Source organism: Eretmochelys imbricata, chromosome 12 (assembly GCF_965152235.1).
Source record: "Eretmochelys imbricata isolate rEreImb1 chromosome 12, rEreImb1.hap1, whole genome shotgun sequence".
Classification (NCBI taxonomy): Eukaryota; Metazoa; Chordata; order Testudines; family Cheloniidae; genus Eretmochelys; species Eretmochelys imbricata.
In genome coordinates this window covers 12,817,501-12,833,995 of record NC_135583.1, presented here as the reverse complement: position 1 = coordinate 12,833,995, position 16,495 = coordinate 12,817,501, and the positions used below count along the sequence as shown (strand labels likewise).

At 40.4% G+C, this 16,495-nt stretch overlaps 1 long non-coding RNA gene across 3 annotated transcripts in view; it reads right to left on the bottom strand.

The window, feature by feature from the left end:
* Positions 1–13,803: 13,803 nt before the first annotated feature.
* Positions 13,804–16,495, bottom strand: part of LOC144272843 (uncharacterized) — a 15,859-nt gene continuing 13,167 nt past the window's right edge. For all 3 annotated transcript variants that reach the window (XR_013347684.1, XR_013347682.1, XR_013347683.1), the window contains one exon: positions 13,804–14,065. This is a non-coding gene — a long non-coding RNA (uncharacterized LOC144272843). The remainder of the gene's footprint in view (positions 14,066–16,495) is intronic.

The following is a 16,495-nucleotide window of genomic DNA, read 5'->3' as shown; positions in this document are numbered from 1 at the left end:
GACATCCTCCGAAGGAGACAGACTGGTGTAGGACTTATAGGAATTGATCCTGGCAATGACAGACAAGATGCAAGCCTCAACACTGTTGTAAGAGAAGAGCTTTGTGGAAATAGACTCAAAAATAAATAAGCTGTCCCAGGCCAGGACAGAGTCAGCTTAGATCACTGACATGACAGACTGCAAAGGCACCACTATTGTGTCAGCAGAACTGCTGCTCATTCACACTGGAGGCTCACTGCAGCTCCTAGATACACAAAGGGCCTGATTCTGATCTAATGTACACTGGTGTAAATCAAAACTAACTTTACTAGTCAATGGAGTTACACTGGAGTAAAACCAATGGGAGAGGACAGTGAAAGGCCCCAAATCCTTACAGGTGTGTGTGGAGGAAATAAAAGGGAATGGGGGAGATATACCATGTACACCAACGCTTTCCTACATGAAAATTAAGCATCTGTGAAGATTTTTTAACCCAGCAACATACTAGTTTTCTGTAATGCCACTTTTCTATGAAGTGCACACAAGTCTGTTAAATTACAGACCACAGAGTGTTTTTCAAACCCTAATTCCTTTGTAATCTCATATCATCTCCCAAAGCTAAATGCTGTCAAGTTTGCTACGTGAGACCACCATGGAAAAACCAGGAAAGCTGCCAGTAAGTCTCAATAGGGGGCACTCTTTCCAATGAGTCAATCCTGAAACAGTGCTTCACCAAGTTATCAGAGGGGTCCCTCACTTGGTCAGAGATGCTGTCTTTGTGTGGAACACAAAACCAAGGAGCCTAGTCACTTGTAGTCATTAATATCCCCTGGCACTTTACTAAGATGTAAGGTGTCATATGAAGTGTCCTGCTCACATTCCAATTTGAATCATTACAAACCTACTTACTTACCCTTCAATTTTCACAGATTATAGGCAGAGCTGGTAACACTGCTTAAAGTTGCCCAACACTTCCCATTATAAAGACCGTGTTTTCACTTGTTTATAATTTTGCCATACTTTAAATATTTGGGCTGAAGTTTTCCATGCCAGGTGTCTGCCTCAGGCTGAGTTGGGGGGGGGGGGGAGGGAAATTTCAGCCAAAGGGGCTCAGCCCTTTTCAAGAATGAGGGTAGGGGAAAAAAATAAATTGTTTTGCTCATGTAAAATGTTGGCAACCTTTTTCTTTAAAAAGCTCTAGGAGAGGCTTAATAATTTGGCAGAGGGTGACCTTTGTGTCAGTGAAGTGCCTTTGCAGACCCAGTGAAAATGCACCTAAATTTGGCCAGAATTATAAACCTCTAAAAAAGTCTTTGTTTGCACATGCCCAGTGGAGCTGAGCAGGACTCTCCCTGAAGCTTTAGCTCTGGGCTGCCACAGGCTGTGAGCAAGGAGATTGCCTGGGCCCCGAAGGGGGAGCAAATGAGAGCACGGGGAAGAGACAAAGAGGAGAAAGAAGCTACCCAATCCGAATGCAGAGGGGGACAAGAGACAGATTTTGGGGTGGGAGAGGGGAGAAGAGTAGATTGGGGTGAACTGGGACTGGAGGTTGCCAGGAAGGAAGTACCTTGGGACTGAGAGTTGGACAGAGGGATTGACTGAATGGCTAGGCAAGAATACTGGGCATGGAAAGGGGACTTGGATTGGAAGGGAAGGAGACTGGGATTGATATGAAGCCAGGGTGAAGCGACTTTCAGGCAGTAAATTGGGGGAGACATTGAATGAGGAGTCAGGAGGAGTCAGGGACACGCTGAGCAAGGAGATTAGAACCAAAAAACAGGGGGGGTGTGGGGCAAAGAAGGTGAGAGGGGAGATCTGATAAGGAAATGAGGGGAGAGAAAACTGGGACTGGCTGGGCAGAGACTGGTACAAGGAAACAGGGAGGGGTGAGAAGCCTGAGAAGTAGAAATGGACTGGCTAGGAGTGGGGAAGAGACAGGACAGGAACAGGCTGGAGGCACAGGTAACCTTTCGTCTGACATTTCCTAACTTGAGTGCTTGACTTTGCAAACTTAATAATTTTCTTTTAATATTGTATGTTACATGCAGAAACAAACATGCTTTAATACCTCACCTGAACTGCTACCCAGTTATTTTTACCCCAGAAGTGGCTGCATTTCAGTGGCAGATGAACACTTCTTGCAAATATAGTTCCTAAAGCACGCTGGGACCATTTATGACGAAAGGCATGTTATTAAAGGCTATTATTTGAAACGCTGAGACAAAAGCCTTTTTCAATTTAAAACAAAGACAGACTTGTAGGCTTGGACCCTGTTTGTCAAGCTTTAGTGCAAAGCATAATTCTTTTTTGGGCAAAGTTCAAATAAACCTTGAAAGAGAGTGGTTTGTAATGGACACAATGACAACCACCATACCAAGAGACCGATAGTTTGGGAATGTCCTGTACCCGTAATGACCGTCAGGCTGTCTGTACGTATGTCAGAAAACGTACTGTCATGTTTCAGTGCGGTACTTAGTTCTAAGCACTCCAGAGTATACACAGCATATAAATTCTGTCTACACACACCGAACATGTCCTGCACACAAATGTTCATCAGAATGAGAGTGTCTTCTCCATCAACAGTCGTTCTCACTATTTCCGATTGCTGGCATTTCTATAAAGCAATATTTTGTTTAATAAATTCAAACTTACCCCTCATCTAAATAGCACTGGGGGTTTTGTGCGGCTTTTTAACTGATAGATACACAACTGGTTTCAATTTAACCCCCCCCCCCAAAGGAGAAATGAAGTCAAATACACTTTATTACTTATTAGCTGGTAATAGAATACCTTTTGACAAGCTGAACAGTTGTAGCAGGCGGCAGTTAAAGTTTCTGCATGGCCTGTTTAGAATGAAAACAGGAATGAGAGACAGCTCTGTAACTGGGTTTTAAACACAACTCAGCCATCATACTGTGCCCAAACCAAGTATTTTTATCCAGTTAATTTAGTGAATGAATCCCTAAGGGTCCCCAGCCATCTACCACTACAGCTCATTAGAGCCCAATATCTGACTTTTCATGTTGTATCACTGAAAGCATTTATGCTTAAAATGTAATTAAACTTAAAACAAACAAGATCTCTTCCCCTTCACCCACCCTTTGACATTCTCACATTTTCCCCTTCCCCCAACTGACAAAGGCACAAACTTCTTTAGGGTTATTTAGGAAAACACTATACATTTCAACCACTTACGGCAAGACATTTGCCCAACTGTTCATCCTGCAAGCAATTAGAAATCTAAATACTTGGGGTAATGCATTACTATTGGGATTTAAACTTGCAGATCTCTTACAAACGAGTAATGTGGCAAGACTTGCTGTCCAATGAGGTGTCTTATTGAAATATCCCAGGCCGTTTCACTTGTCACAGCTGTCGTTTCAGCCATTTGCACTTACACTGTATTGCTTTCATTACAAAAATAGAAATTTGTGTCCTAAGTGCTGTTACATTACTAATGCTAAATATTTAATTCCCCGGGGTTCTAATTATGGTTGAGCACTGGCAACACTGATTCTACTTTTTAATAACAACTGTAAAAGCAATTTGAGCATTTTTCAATTAATTAAATACATAGTATTCGAGTAACCTCTTGTCATTTTGCCCTCCAGGACCTGAGCTAATTTGTGTGGCATAAAATGTTTTGAAAATTAACTGATAAATTACAGTGTGTAAAATGAACATTGTACCCTAGTAGTTATACACAGTACAGTTTCCTTATTTGTGAAGGTGTAGTGGTTTCTTGAAAAGAAAAAAAAATATTCTACAACACAAATGTTTAGTTAGCCCTAATTAGCGAAAGGAGATGCAGAGTCAAATATCCCAAAGCATCTATCAACTTACAGTAATACAAAAATAATCCTCACCCGTGATCCATAAAACTTACACTGCTAAATTTACCAAACTTGATTTTACCATCTTTCATAGCTGAAAGTAAACTTACATTATTTCTTTAATTCAGTGGCATTTTCTTTGTATGAATTCCGGGGGTTCACTTAATGTCAATTAAATTTAAAAAGCCCTCACGTAATAAATATTTTATTTAGAACATTCAATGCAACTTGCATGAAATATTTTAACTGTTATTGGAGAAAAAAGTAAACTTGCATGACAAACAGGAATCTACTCTGAAAACTATTAAGAAATATGTAAGTAGTTTGGACCCAAAATGTTTGTTTTCAAATTTACAGAACCCTATCCGAACAGCCTGCAAATCAGTTTTCTAGAATGTATTTATGGATGGTTTAAAAAAAAAATCATTGTACCTAGCATTCCTACCCAGCTATAATGCAGTGACTTACTTCTATTATTGCCTACACTTGGCAAAAAAAAACCAAACAAACCCCACCCACATTCAAAAGCAATATTAGAAATCTAAAACAAAGCATAATAGTGGTGCACACCATGTATCCAGAAAGTGAAACCAAGCCATCTAGTTTCACTATCCAATCTAAACAAAATGAAAAAAACATGCTACATAAATGGCAAAAAGTTAAATTTTCAAATGTTTTAATGATTTTTGACAGATTAATAATTTTCCTTAAACATGATTTTTAATTAGTCTCCTTTATAATAGAAATTATGTGGAACACTGGTACAAAACACACAGAAAACCAACAGAATACAAAGGGCCAGGTTTCAGTCAAAGAACTCAGAGTTAAGGGTAGCACTCCAATCTCAGACTATACCAAATATCAATGGGATATTGCATAGAGGTGTAAAGCCAGACTATGATTTGTGCCAGGAATATTTTCCACTATCATAGTGCTTCAGAAACAAGGGGGGAAAAAAAATCTTACTGATGTACAAAGACATGATGGGTTTTCCAAGGGAGACAGTTACCCTTACCATCATTTCCTTCAAACCCCTCTTCAGAGTCTCCCTTCTTTCAACTACCATTCCAACATCAATCCCTGTCCAGGCACTCTCCATAGCCCTTCTCAGAACATGGCAACTCAGATAAATAGCAATAAAGGTCATTATAATTTTTACATTATTAAATAAACCTATTTCTTAAAATGATGGCCATTTTGACAATCTTATTCCTGCCCTTTTCTTTTTCTTACACCAACACAAATGGAAACGTTTAAGGTCTGAAAACTTTGACCAAAAATATATATGCCAGTTCTTTCAGGTAAATGCCTTACATTTCTTCATGTGAACAGCCATTTGTTTGGTGATGGTGGAATCTGCAATGTATTGAATTTTTTAAAACGGAAACACATTGGAGCCCTGCAGCTGCTTAACAGTGTAGGGCAACAGTTTAGAATAGCAAGTGAAGAATCTCACCTAATTGGAACTACAGGCTTGTTGCTACAGTTTCGTTGCAAGTAATATATGACAAGTACAACTTGCTTTATCCTGCACATGTAACATACTGCTAGTTGTGCAAAATACGGTAAATTAGGGTTGACGTGACACAGATTGGTCAAAGAATTTTATACCCCATTAAGTTGTTCTTCTTGTCTAATTGAATAGATATGCTCCTGGATGTATTATGGGTTGAATTGTATGATTTTTATTTAAAAAAACCCAAAATATATGGGCACAAGTCTACTTGTGTCTGCTCGAGAGAATGTAGTGAGTCCAGTCTTTCAGATTAATACTGCATGTCTCATAACTGTCCTAAATATTTCTAATTTTAAAATAAGAATACCATATTTATGCTGGAACTAACACTCTCTGGAACTATTTTAATTTAGTGCTTTATATATATATATAAGGCCTGATTAATCCTGCAAGGTGCTGGGCACTCCTATGGGGTGCCAGGCACATTCAGATCCTGCTGTTTTTTTCCAATGAGAATGGAGAGTTGAGCACATAATACAGAAGGGGTTCATGTTTCTATACAGCTATAACCTGCTCAAAGGAATCTGCATTCTAGAAAAATAACAGTGGGTCAGATTCTGCCACCCTAATTTACATGGTGTCAAGTATCAGGGGGTAGCCATGTTAGTCTGTATCCACAAAAACAGCAAGGAGTCTGGTGGCATCTTAGAGACTAACAGATTTATTTGGGCATAAGCTTTCGTGGGTAAAATACCACTTCTTCAGAGGCAACTGGTGGCACCAGACTCCTTCTAATTTAGATGGAGTAATTCCATACAGTGCCAATCATAATGGAAAAGGTGGGACTACTTGTAAAGCAAGGTGCTACTAGACATGAGCAAAGGCAACAGAATCTTGGCCCACAGTGAATAAAGATGCCATCAGTACATAGAGAGGATAGAAGTGGGGACTGAGTGGTAACAGGACACGGGGAAAGGAGAAGGAAGTTCTTGGGAGACCAATATTTCTTAGCCCTGGTCTACACTGCAGAGTTAGGTCAACACAAGACAGCTTATGTGGACCTAACTCTGCAAGCGTCTACATGAAAGTTTCGCTCTCACCGATGTAACTTGCCTGCTACACCAACTTAATTCCACCTCCACGAGAGGCATAGAGTCAATGTTGATGTAGTTAGGTCAACACAGTGTCAATGCAGGCACTGAGTTGCTGACTGTTGCTGGCTTTTAGAAGCTGTCCCACAGTGCGCCACCCTGACAGTTCAATTGGTACAAGTGTTCCTGGTTAGGCCGCATACTGCCAACACAAGGAGCAAAGTACAGACACGCACCAGCGATGTAATTACTGCAGCAGCTATATGCCTACGTAATTCAGGTAGACATAATTTTATAGTGTAGATATTGCCTTAATCTCTGCACGTGGGTTTTGGATTAGATTGCAGCCTCGCATTCTGCTCACATACACTGTCTTAAAATGAACATGCACTATGTGTCAACTTCAATAAAAAGTAATACAGTTAATTACTCCATTCACCTGGAGCTGCTTTAACAAAGTATTTTTCCTAAAGTGTAAAAATGTAAAATACCAGAAAAATCAGTCATCTATGTGCAATGACTACTCAGCATCTAACAATAATGGATATACTGAAGAATAAAAATGTGAACCACTCTGAGCCCATAAATCTGAGTGACTGACTGTGAAGTCAGCATTAAGCCTTTAAAACTCTAGCCCCAATCAATTGTAAACAAAGAAATAAAGACTCACGATTATTTTTGAAATATAAAAGGCTAGTGCACAATTTGAAATCCATTTTCTGCTCTTCCGGATTAAACCACACTTTTCCCATCTAAGAAATATGCTTATGCAGGAAAGCAAACTAGTACATACAAGTTTTTATAGATTAAATTTTAAAAGTCCTAGAAAACAAATAAGTTAATTATAACTGGCATTTCTGATTCACTGATGAAACGTGCATTGCTTGCAGCAGAACATACATCTGTCAGCCAAAAAAGAGAGGGCTGCAGGATTCAGAAATCTAAACAACCAACAAAAAAAATCTCAAACGTTTATGCCCAAAAAACTTTTCACACCACAGAGGAGCCAACATCAACTCTCCAGGCTATATAAGAACCTAGAGAGCCAAGTGACAAAAAGCCTTTTAAAAATGGAGGAATAACTGGGCACTATCACCCTGCCCGATATTTTTTTTTTTAAAAGGATGCTTTAAGTGAATGGGCACCAGCTAACTAATCTTGGAAGAGAGAAAATCTAATACATGCACAGCAGGATGGCCGTCCGATTACTTTAAAGCAAATAGTTATTTCTAGATGAAACCCCACAATATTACACTTTGTAGAAGTAGGCAAAAAAATGTTAGCATTAAAATATGTTCACATATGGCTTAATTACTTTTATGGGGTCAAGTGAGATGCTGTGTCAAGTAGTAGTATATGTAGAACTCACAACACTCCATTCCCTGGCCAGTACCGCTCCAAAAAGCGGACAGTGTCTCAGAAGTCCCTTTATTGATAGCATGCAGTCCTCTATGCCAGGGGTTCTCCAACTTTAGTAACCTGTGGACCCCCATTTTGATTTACAATTTTTCACAGACCTCCTAGCCTCCTGCTCAGCACCAGGCCCCACCCCCACTCCACTCCACCCCACCTCTTCCCACCTGCACTCCACCCCTGCCCCTCCTCTTCCCCACCTCTTTACACCCTCCTCCTCCTCCCTCCCAGCACCTCCTGCACACTGCTGAACAGCTGTTCCCTGGCATGCAGGAGGTACTGGCAGGGAGGAGTTGATCAGCGGGGCCCGCGGGGCCCCTGCAGTACCCTCACAGACCCCAGTTTGAGAAACGCTGCTCCATGCCTGAAGTTCACACTCCAGTCCTTGGGCTCCTACCGAAAACTAGTGTTGAGGGGTTCCCTTAAGGCAGCGGTGCCTCTCCTGCTACTCTGCAGAAATGAATGTTTTAAAAGCCAAGCAGTGGGATATTCAAGGTGTTGAGGAGGAAGATGGGCCCTTGAAAGAAAGAGAACCTGCAAAATTAAGAGTTTGGAGAACCTCTAGATGGCTATTCTTTAGATGGAAAAAAATCAAGGATCCTTCTTTTCTCTAGCTCTCCACAGAAAGATAGAAATCCCACGCCCATTTTGGATAAGGATATTTGATAAGCAGCATATTGGCCCATGCCTTTTCCCCAAGGTCAGAAAAGGCTATTTTCATCATCTAGTTTGATCTCCTATATGACACACACCATAGAATTTCACCCAGAGATTCCTGAATCTAGCCCAATAACCTGAGCTTCTAAGATAGAGACACTCTTGTTGAAAAGCATCGAGTCTTGATTTAAAGACTTAAGTGATGGAAAATTTACTATATCCCTTGGCAATCAGTTCCAATAGTTCACGACTCTCATTAAAACTTTGCATCTTATTTTCGGTGGGAACTTTACTCACTTTCTCTCTATAGTTCCTATTCTGTCATCAGCTTGGGTGAAAGTGATCATGAAATGGTAGAGTTCATGATTCTAAGGAATGGTAGGAGGGAGAACAGCAAAATAAAGACAATGCATTTCAAGAAGGCAGACTTTAGCAAACTCTGGGAGCTGGTAGGTAAGATCCCATGGGAAGCAAGTCTAAGGGGAAAAACAACTGAAGACAGTTAGCAGTTTTTCAAAGAGACATTATTAAGGGCACAAAAGCAAACTATCCCACTGCATAGGAAACAGGAAGTATGGCAAAAAAAAAACAACAACAACAAGTTCTACAGAAAGTGAAAACTAGGTCAAATTACAAAAGGATGAATATAAACAAATAGAACAAGTATGTAGGGACAAAATTAGAAAGGCCAAGACACAAAACAAGATCAAACTAGCTAGAGACATAAAGAGTAATAAGAACACATTCAACAAATACATTAGAAGCAAGAGGAAGATCAGGGACAGGGTAGGCCTATTACTAAATGAGGGGGTGCAGGGGAAAACAATAACAGAAAATGTGGAAATGGCAGAGTGCTTAATGACTTGTTTCAGTTTTCACCAAGAAGGTTGGTGGTGATTGGATGTCTAACACAGTGAATATCAGTGAAAACGAGGTAGGATCACAGGCTAAAATAGGGAAAGAACAAGTTACAAATGACTTAGACAAGTTAGTTGTCTTCAAGTCACCAGGGCCTGATGAAATACATCCTTGAATACTCAAGGAGCTGACGGAGGAGATATCTGAGCCATTAGTGATTATCTTTGAAAAGTCATGAAAGACGGGAGAGATTCCAGAAGACTGGAAAAGGGCAAATATAGTGCCAAACTATAAAAAGGGAAATAAGGACAACCCGAGGAATTACAGACCAGTCAGCTTAACTTCTGTACCCAGGAAGATAATGGAGCAATCAATTTGCAAACATCTAGAAGATAATAAGGTGATAAGTAACAGTTGGCATGGATTTGTCAATAACAAAATCTTGTCAAACCTACCTGATGGCTTTCTTTGACAGGGTAACAAGCCTTGTGGATGGGGGGTGGGAAGAGAAGCGGTAGATGGGGTATATCTTGACTTTAGTAAAGCTTTTGATACTGTCTCGCATGACCTTCTCATAAATAAACTAGGGAAATACAACCTGGATGAAGCTACTATAAGGTGGTGGAAACTGGTTGGAAAACCATTCCCAGACAGAAGTTATCAGTGGTTCAAAGTCATGCTGGAAGGGCGTAAAAAGTGCGGTCCTGCAGGGCTCAGTTCTGTTCAATATCTTCATCAGGGATTTAGATAATGGCATAGAGAGTATACTTCTAAAGTTTGAGGATGATACCAAGCTGGGAGGGGTTGCAAACGCTTCAGAGGATAGGATTATAATTCAAAATTATCTGGACAAACTGGAGAAATGAAGTAAATAGGATGAAATTCAATAAGGACAAATGCAAAGTACTCCACTTAGGAAGGAACAATCAGTTGCACGCATACAAAATGGGAAATGACTGCCTAGGAAGGAGGACTGCAGAAAGGGATCTGGGGGTCATAGTGGACCACAAGCTATGAGTCAACAGTGTAACGCGGTCGCAAAAATAGCAAACATCATTCTGGGATGTATTAGCAGGAGTGTTGTAAGCAAGACACGAGAAGTAATTCTTCTGCTCTACTCTGTGCTCATTAGGCTTCACCTGGAGTATTGTGTCCAGTTCTGGGTGCCACATTTCAGGAAAGATGTGAACAAATTGGAGAGAGTCCAGAGAAGAGCGATAAAAATGATTAAAGGTCTAGAAAATATGAAAAAATTGGGTTTGTTTAGTCTGGTGGAGAGAAGACTGAGGAGATATAACAACAGTTTTCAAGTACATAAAAGGTTGTTACAAGAAGGAGGAAGAAAAATTGTTCTTCTTAACCTCTGAGGATAGGACAAGAAACAATGGGCTTAAATTGCAGCAAGGGAGATTTAGGTTGAACAGTAGGAAAAACTTCCTGTCAGGGTGGTGAAGCACTGGAATAAATTGTCTGGGGAGGCTGTGGAATCTCCATCATTGGAGATTTTTAAGAGCAGGTTAGACAAACGTCTGTCAGGGATGGTCTAATACATAGTCTTGACAGGAGTGGTCCTTTCCTGTACTATGAACACCTATTGCCTTGGAAGTGTTTTGGTATGCCCGGAGTATGAAAACTCCTGACTAAAATCAATTGCTATATTTAGATACATTTTCTTGTCTGCACTACAGTTTGTTCTGCTGATTCACTCCAAGTTTGAATTAAAGCAATGAGTTAAAAAGTAAACGTACAGTACCAGTTCAGGAGGTAAACCACGTGTTTTGTCAAACATTTTTGTGGAGAAAAAATAAAAGATGTTTAAAATAATGACGCACAAGGTTATGAAATGTTTGGGATCTAGAAATATTCATACAGAATACAGCAATCATTGTAGAGCCAGGAAGTCTAGTTGAAACCAACCTATTATTTGGAGTATTTATAAAGAAAAAAATCTGTCTGCTCCGAAACACTCTCTTTTTTAGAGCTACATAAACACTATGACAATCTTAACTAAAATACAGTCATTATGTGCGCTCAAGTAAGATTTTAGGTCATTGACCTAATGTAGTTCTTACAGTGTTGTATACAAAATATGTGTTATTGCACAGTATTAGTTTAATTATGTATAACTACATGGCATTACTACCGTGCAGGCCAACAAAGACTATAAAGAAATCACAAGCATCTAAGTAAGTGTTTTAATATTGGTTCTATAATTGCCAAAATTAAGCTGCAGTTTACATGAATTAAGGCCTGACTTAGAAGAGCTGAGCATTCCTAACTCTTTAAGTTAATGGCAGTTGGAGATGTTCAGTAGTCCTAAGGATAAGGCCCTTCACTGTGCTCACTGCGACTTCACTGCTGAGCTTATCAGTAACCCGCCAAGGGAGTCTTCCTGCACATGGCACTGTGTCCAAGCCTAGAACTACACCCCCTTTCCTTCACAATTGCACCCCACTTGAAGAAGAGTTGCTGGGAGGATCTTGGAAATTAAGCAGTCAGTATTCTGCCCCCTCACACTCTTCACATTTAAGGAATACACCACATGTGTGGACCAACACAAAGCAGCTTTGACTTCAGTGATCAGAATTTTCTCAGCAAAGGTCTAGCAATCCTTAGCCCTAGCATGAAAGTAGTTTTCCACATGGCTGCTCCTGAATACTGTCTTCTGACACTTCTTTGTTGGTACCCACTTTCTAACAAATACTACAGCTACTGAAATTACTTTTAAGTTTGCTTATGGTCCCAAATCTCTGACCTGTTGCCCTAAATAAAAAATAATAATAAAAATCCACCCACCCACCTTATGCCACAATTCTGGAGTTACATGGCAATTTTGTGGCATTAGTGGGCTCTGCATGAAAAGATATGGGGGAAGCCTGGTATGACTGCTCATGGGAACTGTTCTGTTCCTGCAGATTAATACTGTTCCTCCTTCTCCCAAGATCCCTCTCTCCCTTCCCCAACCAAATCTAAGGGTGTGAGGGGCAGACAGTGTCACTGTTCCATGGCCGCATGGTATCCCCGCTTCCTCCCCGATTTAGCTCACTTGCAGAGGGTGCACACTTTCTCCTTTTCTAGCGTGTGGCTGGCTGGAAGAAAGTGGGACTCTTCCCTCTGTCTCCCCCTGCTGACTGACTGTACTGCTGTCTGTTTCAGCTGCTTCACACTGCACGTCTGCTGAGTCTAGGCCTGGTTTCTCATTCCTTCTCTTGTTTTTCCTCCGGCCCCAAGTCAGTGATGTTTCCAGCCTGCAGAATGGAAAATCCTGTCTTAACACGCAAGTTCAATAACCTGTTTCAGAGGATAGTCTATTTTGAAGGAGCCCCTTCATGACTCATGCTTTTCAGCGTTTATTGCTTTTACTCAATAGTATCTCCATTACCAGAGAGGCGTAAGATCGTCCTCATCTAGGCATATGAAAATCAAGAGCAGTGCCTCTGGTTCTGGTGCCCCAGCAGGCTGCAGGGACATCAGCAGTACTGGACAGGAATGCAGCAGCACATGTGTACATCGATGTTTGGAATGGTAACGCAGAGCGCCACACTGGTGCTGTGTGTCCAGTCAACTCTTATGACTGATGTATCAGTCCAGGCTGCCTCTTAGAGGCAGAAAAGCATGGAATTGTACTCTGGATATATAAAGATTTGTACCATTCACTGATGTTGACCTACCCCACAAGAAGACATCATCTGTGTCATACCCACTTTGGCAAGACCAACTGTCCAGGGACATGTCCAGAGGCAAATTGAAATGGGTACAGTTTACACTCCCCTCCAGCCCCCTGAGCATGTCTAACTTAACTTAGGCTCTCACCCACTTCCAGATGTGGAACTTATATTCCCTTTACACATCACCTCTGAAACCAGCCTGAGCCTAAGGAAGACATGTGAAGGTCTACTGCAGTCAATGTAAGTTAACATCACCTACCTGTTCACAGGGCTAGAGGAGGGAGTACAGTACCTTAGGTTCTATTAGAGTCAAGTAGGCCTAGTAAACCCAGGCCTGGAATGGATGGGGTTGGTATGAAGCGAAGATGCACATAAACAAGGAGCTAACACTTGCACTTAGTCACGGTCACACAGAAACACCTAACAGTTTCTATCTTTCCTTCAAATATTTGAACCTGGGCAATCTTCATACTAGAAAAACCCAAGAGTCACTCTTATTGGTACAGAAAAGTGAAGAACTTGTAAGGTACCTTTTTCTTTGTCTCTCTTTTTGGAGACTGAAAGAGCTTTGATCAAAGGAAGAATGTGTCAGTCAAAAGAGGAGGAAGACAAAACCCTATTCACTGCATATTTCTATCTGAAATTCTTAAGAGAAAGGTCTGCAATTTATTGTTGCAGGAGGCTGAGGCAACAGTAATTTAGATAATTATGAGTGTCATAAGAGTAAGTATTCTGTTGCATAAGAGGACTCTGGCAAGAAACACTTCCTCACATGACATTCACTGCCCATTCTAACAAATGAGAAGAGTACACCATAAGAAATTTCAAAAATAAAAGTTTTAGACAAGTTTATCATGATGATCATTCATTTTATATACAAAAAAAATCTGTGACTTTGTTTACAAAATAGTAAATGTTACAAAAACAGTTTCCAAAGAAGTGTCCTTTTCTACAACAATTGAAGAGTTTTAAGAATGACTGTCATTTGATAAATAGGTGAAATTAACTATCATTAAAACCACTTAAAACTCCTCCTTTCTGTTATCCTTCTCATCTGGACAGTAACTGATAAGGAAGATTTCAGGGAGGCTCAGTCATTGATGGCAGGATCTAGAAAAGAAACAATTTTACAAACAGTTATCATTCCCATCCACCATTTCTAGCTATTGTATTTCACTAATGGCACTTAATTAGGTTCCTTCTGCTACCAGCATCAACACAATGCACAACCGGCTTCATACAAATCACTGCTCACTGTTATATTACATCTTATGCTGTGAAAATGTTGTAGTGATTGCATCCTATCAGGTTAACAGCTCATATAAAAAGGTAACATTGACACAGTCCTATTAACGACCTACTATAAATTGCTAATACAAATCAGCATATTAGCAGACAGAAATCAGAGATTACATATTAACATGTAGTATATTACTTGCTGCGCATACTTGAACTCAACACTATTATATTTCTCTTAGAGAAAAATATCCTCCCTTCCCACAAATATGAGTGCAAATGAGATGGGCTAAAGTTTGACAGAACTAGAGAGGAAGAGAGCTAATGCAGCAGGTCCTCCAGAAAGATCATCACATCACCTGGCTGAGCAAGCAATGTATCTAGGAGGAAAGGAGGACAAGGAATGGTCAAAGAAAAGACTTGAACCTTGCATAACGAGGACAATTGCAATGCATCCCTAGAAGATTAACGCACTACCACCTGACTTTCAAGCATACAAAAAGAGACCAATATCACTATCCTATTGTGAAAGGGGCATCACCATCATAGCTGCTATTTTATTTCACTGCTAAGATCTGCTCACACTCTGTTGCAACCGTTGCCATCTTCTGCACTCTGCAGTCTCCTCACATACATTGCAAGTTAATGCCAGTTGAAGTTGGAGGAAGGCAAGAGAGACCACCACAAAGCAAATGGATTTCATCATCATTTCTCCCATCTTCCACTAGGCCATGCACCTATTTATTCACTGTGCTGACCCAATGTATAGGGTTTCTGCTACTGCTTTCCAGCAGCCTATCTATTTATGTGACTATAGGGAGAAAGGATCTTCATTCAGGCAGGAAGTTAGTTGTCTTTTTGGGTAGCAATTACATCCTCTTTCACAAAGAGCAGCTTAACTAAGAGAAGGAGCATATGGTCCTTAAAAGGGACATCAAAATAAATATGACAGGTCAGTGCAATCAATAAATCAAATGAATGAAAAGCGTACCATATCTAAAATTAAACGAGTGTACATAATAAAGATGCAGAAGACAAAAAAAAGCTACCCTTGTTTCTGAATTATTCATGAAGCATGTAGCTCCAGCTGTTGCCACCAACCCAAGGACATTTTACTTTGGGAATGAAGCTTTACATTAAAAAGTTAAATTTTCTTTTACAAAAGAGAAAAAAGGAACAACTGGGTGGGTCTTTAAAGAGAAGCGAAGTGCACTCTATCATCTTCTTCCCAAGCATTTAAAAGGCAAAATACTTACAAATCAATTCACATGTAGTTTCTCTGCTTCTCTCCTACAGCTTCCCTATTTCCCTCATCCTAGACATTCATGTATTAAACCTTTCATGAACTTTTAGCCAGTATGGTCGGGTTGGAATCTTTGAGCATCATAGAGCTTTGGTGTATTCTTTTAAGGTCGTCTCCCGTGTTTCAGTGTGAAGCGACATTGACCTTCGTACTTTGCTTTACGTTTCAGGAAGAGATTTAATCAATCAGTTTTTAAATTCTTCTGATATTAACCATTAGCCCTTAATTACCAAATACAATACACAATTTGTTGAAAGCTATATGGTTTACGTAGAAAGCACGACCTCTCCTGTCCCATGCACATATGACACCACAACACAGTATGAGATGGGACGATGCAAACCCTGGCCCAGGAGCTTACAATAAGTCTGCATAGCATGGTGCTGCTGCATAAACAATGAGCTCTCCATAATGCATCATCTATTATAGGAGAGCTCTCCAAACTGCTTTGGGCTGAGGGTCTGATTAGATGAAAGCCACAAGATATCACCTCCAGGGCAAAGTTATTTAGAAATTATACATTAACTTTTGCTTGCTGTGATTTTTTTTTTTTAACTGTGCTTTCTCCTCCCCCAAAGAAATCACCCTTCCATCTTCTCCTTACTCCTTCCCCTTTTTCTCCCTCCCCAGCATGCACGTATTCTGAAGGTAGAAATCAAGTGAGTTCCTATCCTGGGCAAGAAGGTCCTATATGGATATGACTGCTGTACACAGAAGAGAATGTTTCAATGGCAGCAGACACCGCATAGATTGGCAGGGGGAGAAGGAGGCTGGAGTGGATTTGGGGGCTATCGTTCTTGATGGGAAGTGGATCCATTCTTCACATGTGCTTTATCACATTAGCCCTGAGCCTGTACTTCTAACTAATTGAATGGAAAAACTTTTACAGCACATATTCCTCTTCTTTGAGCTTACAGACAGAAGAAATACAGCCACGTGTCTAATGTGCATTTTTATTAATTGGGGCTAGGTCCTTTCTCATATGGCCCACCACGAGGCAG